This window comes from Thermobia domestica, chromosome 9, assembly GCF_964235325.1.
Source record: "Thermobia domestica chromosome 9, izTheDome1.hap1.1, whole genome shotgun sequence".
NCBI classification, from domain to species: domain Eukaryota; kingdom Metazoa; phylum Arthropoda; class Insecta; order Zygentoma; family Lepismatidae; genus Thermobia; species Thermobia domestica.
This window is the reverse complement of record NC_137462.1, coordinates 123,205,935-123,213,020: the sequence shown is the minus strand read 5'-3', so window position 1 is coordinate 123,213,020 and position 7,086 is coordinate 123,205,935. Positions and strand designations below refer to the sequence as shown.

The following is a 7,086-nucleotide window of genomic DNA, read 5'->3' as shown; positions in this document are numbered from 1 at the left end:
CGCAATTGCTGATGTTCTCCTGTGAATGCTGGTATACTATTTGTAATTAAACTTTCTAAAATTAAGCTTTCTGAACAAGACTTAGGTGTATGTGGTAAATAATTTTAATAAATAGGCAAGAGTGATAAAAAGTAATACCTACGTAATTAATATGTATGTAATTGTAATACGTACGCAATTTATTGTAACATCAATCAGACAATTAATAATATAATATTAGTTGTCTGATTGTATTGTAGTTAATTCTACAGATAAATTATATATTTTAAGTTTGATGTAGCTAACCAAGTATATAAAGAGGTAATCGGTAAACAACGAAAAAAAATATGGTGCTATTGAAGTCCGTTAAAACGAGCTGTATTGTATATTCCACGCGTATTGAAACTTACTGAGCAATCAGACTGAGCAAAAAAAGCTTTTGAGTATTTCTTAATATTAGTTTGCAAAATACTGAGAACTGAATGATACAGCTTTGAACTGGAAGCTGATCTTTCACTATTGTCTTACAAAGTAGACTATATAAAAAATACGGAGAACAATTGACTGATTTCAAGTTATCAAAAAATAATTAGATCATTAATGCAATATACTTCCTCTTAGATGTGTTTATCGACATTTTGTAAGAGATCTTACTGATAACATATTTTCATAAATCGAATAGAATATACCACGTGTATAATTAAAATAACTTCATGCGCAGGTAATTGACCAAAAGCGTTTTTCTCTCAATAAAAGTGAAAATACAAGCCTAACCACAATTACTGATGAAAGTCTGCGGAAAAGGTGTTTATGAATGAAAGATTAGTTTCCAATATATATATATATATCTCGCTTGTAAAATATTCTTCATACACAGTATCCCTCACCTATAAATATCCACTCAACAGGCGATACAGTCACAGTTGTCTCAACAACCAAAATACTACATACATTATCCTACAAGATGAAAGTATTGGTAAGTCAAATATCATGTTAGATACATTATTATTTCTCAAGTCATGAAAAATTCTTCATGTAATATAATGGTTGTTAGGTTCAAGATTTCGAAACATATTTTTGTACTGTGTACTACTGACGTGGATTACTAAGGATTAGGATTAGGATTAGGAATTAAATCTCTGGGTTTTCGGCAACTATGGCTATGTTAGCCCGTCACGTATGAGATGACACTACCCGAGAAAGTAGGGAGGAAGAAAAGATTGGGGAAGCTACTTTATATAAATATATATGTTTATATGAAACTTTGTTACATATTAAGAGAATGTGTGAAAAGAATTTTGGAAGAAATTTAATAAAATGATTTAAATGTATTTGGTCATGATTTGAGGTTGGTTTGATTGTTTACACCTAAAAGCAAGAATGTGGTATAACAAAACGTAGTACCAATGTCTCCTGTAACTAAGTGTAACGAAAACGTTAACAAGAATACAAATAAAATAAGAAAATGTCTAAGTGTAGTACCATTTTAGAAGTTAGGAAGGGAAGGATTTTAAAAGAATACATTAAATAAAGTGACTAGGAACAAGAATTCGTTGCTGACATATCTTGATCATACACACAAATATAGATACGAATAAGGTTTGAAACTATTTAATGTTTTTTTGCCTTACAAGACTTTTTCTTTTCTGAGTTTAAGGTTCCTTTTAAGTACTGAGACTTTTTGATTTAAGTTTAATGTCCCTTTCAGCAGAGAGGCCATGTCTGACGTGGACCTACAGCTTAACGTGGAATCCCAATTACATGAGCTCCCACTCGAGTCTTCCTCAGTACCGAAACTCTGTGACATATGGACTTACTACTTATTACATGAGATCCAAATCACACAAGCTCTTAGTGGTAATCTAACCCTGATCTCCCACATATAAAATGCGAACCCTAACTATTTAGCCACAAGAGAGTTTTAGAAGAGATTATTTAATTATAATCAAGTAGCGTGTGACCAGAAGGTCGAATATGTCCAATCGTGAATCAAATCCAAGTATAAATAAACCATACACAAAATACCATATCGTTCATTGATATATGTCACATGAGTCAGGCTCCTAGATTTCCAAACAAAAATCGGGACACCCATTAAAAATTGACAGTATAATCATAGTTATGCACTTGCGTCTTGTTACTTAAGTAATAGACCAACACTCACCAAAAGTAACAGAATCGATTACTCGTATTTGTTGAATACGAGTATTGATGACTACCTAGATACATAATAGAAGCGATATTTTTTTAAATATTGCACGAATCATATTAACTTACGGTTTGGAGAAAACCCGAAACATTTGGAATGTTGAACAATTTGGAGGAAGGAGTATGATGGAAATCCAGGACTGTTCAAACTAAACTGGGACGTCTGGGAGCCCTACAGATGACACATGTTAAAGAGTAAAGGGATGCCTCAACTGCACAAAACTATAAAAATGCAAGCGAAAGCGTCATTTCATGTCGTCCATTAGTTTAATTCATTATCATGTATTTAAAACGTTCTAAACACTCAAAATTTTGATTTTATGCAGATAAGCACATGATTCAATTTTAAAAATAAGAAAATAAAAATAAATTTTCTAAGTAGGTAAAAATACCAACTGGTTTGAATACACAACGAAACTGCAGTAGTGATTAGAAATACGTGTATGAGGAATTTAACAGACATTTTCATTATTACTATTATTTGATTCTTCCTCATATGTATATTTAGTTGATAAAATCTATTTTATCAGGGTTTCTTGGTCCTCCTTGCCCTGGTGGCTGTTACAGTTGCTGAAGAAGGTGCCAGAAATAAGCGCTTAATTGGTGGTTTCGGATATGGCCTTCACTACCCCATTGGAATTGGTTATTATGGACTAGGATATGGAGGTCTAGGATACGGAGGTTTCGGAGGATTTGGAGGTGGATTCTTCGGTTAATATGCTATTTCTTCAGGTGAGTGAAGATTTCTCAACTAGTTACTTTTCTTTAATTAAAAACAAAAAACGTTCATTGAAAACTAACACAGCAGAAAATGGCGATATAATTTCTATCTACTTGTTATTAAGAACTTATTGTTTTCGGTTCGTGTGGTCCCTGGTTCTGTTCCCGGTAGGGGTACAGTTGAACGACCAAAGTGGTTCGGATCCCAATATAATCACTGGATCCACGTCCCCTTTAGCCTAGCAGGCGGACGTTAAACTAAATCAAATAAAAAATCAAAAAAAGTTATTGTTTTCTTATCTAGTATTTTAAGGATCAATGTAGCTATGTGCTCGTACTTAGCTATGCAAATGACAGACTGTTTAAAAATATTAATAAAATTGAATGTGAAGAAAATTACGTATAGAGGTCTATCGATAACCCAAACTTCGATATTCCGGTCTATAGATAATATGAGCTCTTTTAAATTTTATTTGTTTACTAGCTTTATTTATTTAATTAGAAAAGTTCGCTGGGTTAAAATTTAAAAAAAAAAATAGCAAGATTTTACGTTAGTCACTTTTTCTAGTGCTGTTAAATCGATAGAAACAAAGTAAATATATTGAAAAATCAGAAAATAATAAATAATCTATGTAAGTAAAAACAACTAATATTACTATTGTGGGCTGAATTTGGATTTAAATGGCATCGGAAGTGTCACTGTTTATCTCAGCCACCCCGAAAACTATGGATTCAACACTAATATCGGTCATTTTCGATATTTTTTATATCTTCTCTTTCCCTCAAGTTGTGGGGCTGGATTTGGATTTAAAATGCATCGGAAGTGTCATTGTTCATCTCAGCGACCACGAAAACTATGGATTCAACACTACTATCGGTCATTTTCGATAATTTTTATATATTCTCCCTCACCCAAGTTGTGGGGCTGGATTTGGATTTAAAATGCATCAGAAGTGTCACTGTTCATCTCAGCGACCCCGAAAACTATGGATTCAACACTACTATCCGTCACTTTCGATAATTTTTATATATTCTCCCTCCCTCCAAGTTGTGGGGCTGGATTTGGATTTAAAATGCATCGGAAGTGCCACTGTTCATCTCAGCGACCCCAAAAACTATGGATTCGACACTAATAACGGTAATTTCGACCGTTTTTATATATGTCCTCACTCCCCCTCTCCTAAGTTTCAATCGTCGAAGTGAAATGATTAAAACCATCCCAGGCCCGAACCTCATCTATATCGAAAATTTGATCGAGACCAGTCGCGTGGTTCAAGAGTTATTAAGTCACAAACATAGTCACTTTTATTCTTATATACATATAGATTTCTGAAGAAACCAAATGTAGTTAGTACTATGCAGTTTATTTGACAAACTTGCTATTTCAAATATGGTACATTACACCTTTTTAAAAAAAAGTATTAAATTAAGTTAACCTAGTGTATTAAATGTCCTCATATTGAAGGCAGGGTATACGTTGTTACAAACAATATTTTATTTTCATTATGAAGCACAACTTCCTAATTTCTATTCAAAATGATGTACATTTCGTAAATATAAAAAATCCTTTAGTGTGAATTATATCGAATGTTCGCTGTATTTAACGTAACTTTTTAAAAATATTCTTTCTATCAAAAAATATGTTAAAGAAATATTTATAACTTAAGTAGACAAAGTCTCGGATTACACACGTTAAGCATTACAATATTCTAAGCTATTGAAGGTGTAGAGCACAAAGAACTACGATAAGTACATCCAAGGACGCCGATTTCTTGGGAAGGGTCATTCAGATGTGTGTTTGGTTGGACACACACACACACACACATATTATATATATATATATATATATATATATATATATATATATATATATATATATAGCAATAAAAATACTTATAAAAAGATATATTCAATAAAAATAGATGGAGGCCCATATGAGCATTGGAGGGCCCGGCCCCCCTTTTAAGATCACCGCAATTAAGCACATCTTAAGAGTACGTTTTAGAAATTGTATACATATTTGTAAAATGAATAAAAATTTTAAATGATGCAAAAGCTTTTATTTGCTATACTTCCAAGCAAAATTCATTTCAAACACCCAAATCTAGTTATTTTATTCCTAAGCTAAAGGTATAATTGAGCACTACCTTCCCAATCCAGATATTAGGTTATTCTTATCGTATTACTTTTAATTTATTGTAGTGTAGACCTTTGTCATTTATTTTATATACCTATAGCCTATGTTGAATGAGTATTTTCCATTATCTTTGAATCTTACGAACGATCTCCTGATATGGGTAAACTTTGATAACATAATAGACAACGATCTACAATTACCTTTTAATATTTAATATGATTTCATTTTTATTTTATTTTTTCAGATCTTCAACATTGTTGCGACTATTTCCAGAAATACTTGATTTGAAGATAACCAAAAATTATTTCTCGACCGATCAATTTCTATTCGTTTCTTTAAGAGGATCTTCATTTCTTAAAGCAAAAATCGAATAACAAAATTGACAAATACAATTTTTTTTTTTCAGTACGGATTCTACTACTTGCTGTGTAGTACTTTTGAAAAGAAATAAAGTTTTTTTTTTCTGATATTGTCATCTATTTCTCTGATCTTTTTTTTTAAATTTACAACATGGCTGACATATAACGAAAAAAAAATCCAAAGATAAGACACACACCAATCGACAGATCTCACTTAGCTGAAGAAAACGATATGCATGTGTAAAACCTCATGCGTAGTTTTAGAGAAAATCGTAGAAAGTAGGAATTTGTTTGTAAACCTAAAAATTGATGCAGTTCGAAAATCATGGCACCAACTGAAGTGAAAACTAATATTGAAGTTTTCCCTCATTTAACTTTTCATTATGATACTAGTAAGATGACAGTAGCTTACATAGTATAGTTAGCGAGATAAAGCTCAAAATTAACTCATTAACTCTTAAACTTTAATTTCTGTTTTACTAAAATAATGTTTGAATCGATATAGAACATCGAACAGAACAAAATGACGTGTTTGAGGGTAAATTCTTGTGCACAGTTTTCGAGAAGATAAAACGAATCAAATATTTATGGTGTTAAAAAAAAATATGTCATTCATTTCCAATAATAATAAGCAGTAGTGTTTATTCCACCTGTAAAAGGTCGTTTATTTCTTTATGTAGGGGGAAGGTCGATAAAATGATCCCTCAAGGTAAAACGATTCTCCACTCCTACAGCAGAAATGTCTCCCTGTGTAGGGCTAGTGTAGTCGATAACGCTCTTGTCTTTGGTGCGAGTGGTCCAGGGTTCGATTTCTGATGGGTGCACTCAGTCGAAAAAAGCGTAAATGCTTTTCAAGGCCAGCCATCTTAAGTGGGGTTTCCTCATTCACACTAGGCAAATGCCAGGATAGTACCTAACATATAGGTCTCAGGCCGCTCCCTTCCCTTTACTCGGATAGTGTGATCGCCGACAATGTCACCCCTCACACACTGCCCTCACATTTGCCCCTCCCTGGAAATTGAAATACCCCTAACGTTATGCAATTTGAGGCACTTTCCAGACAAAATTGTCTATTTTCAGTTTTGCCCCATGGAAAATGTTGTTGCCCTCCCCTGGAAAAAATCCTGCCGGCGCCCAGGTCCATACCATTCGCTTTCCATGTGCGTTCTTGTTTTCTGAAAAGAAATTTACCTAAAACACCGAAAATAGTAATTTTAGTGATGTATCCAGGGACGGCGCCAAGGGATTCAGGGGGCAACTGGCCCCAGATCTTCCCTTGTCCTCCCTTTTGTCCCCACAAAGTTTTATTATTTTAATTATTATTGCACATATTGTATTAATATTGCGCATTTTTTATATGTTTTGAATGATTTACCCCCATTACAAGCTTGTCTTCCCCCAGGGCCATCGCTACTCTGAGAACCTAGCGGCGAACCTGTTTGTTTCTGGCAATTCGTGGATGGCCAGCATGCAGTTTTCATGCAATGCAGCCAGCATGCAATATAAAAAAATATTCATTCTTCTACTGTGGGAAATAAACCCGCTTTAAATTAGGCTCGTGGGAAGAATACTTCCCACCCTATAATCTATGGGAAATACATTGAATAAATGGAATCCACCAACATAATTATTCATATTCGCCTGGTGGAGATCTTATTTTAATAGGCATAACACAGCATCATA

The 7,086-nt window shown here is 33.4% G+C and overlaps 1 long non-coding RNA gene across 1 annotated transcript; it reads left to right on the top strand.

Moving 5' to 3' along the window:
* The first annotated feature begins 842 nt into the window (after window positions 1–842).
* Window positions 843–5,486, top strand: LOC145694071 (uncharacterized). Its single transcript, XR_014132904.1, has 3 exons — window positions 843–955; window positions 2,718–2,919; window positions 5,289–5,486. It is a non-coding gene; the product is annotated as an uncharacterized LOC145694071 (long non-coding RNA).
* Window positions 5,487–7,086: the final 1,600 nt, after the last annotated feature.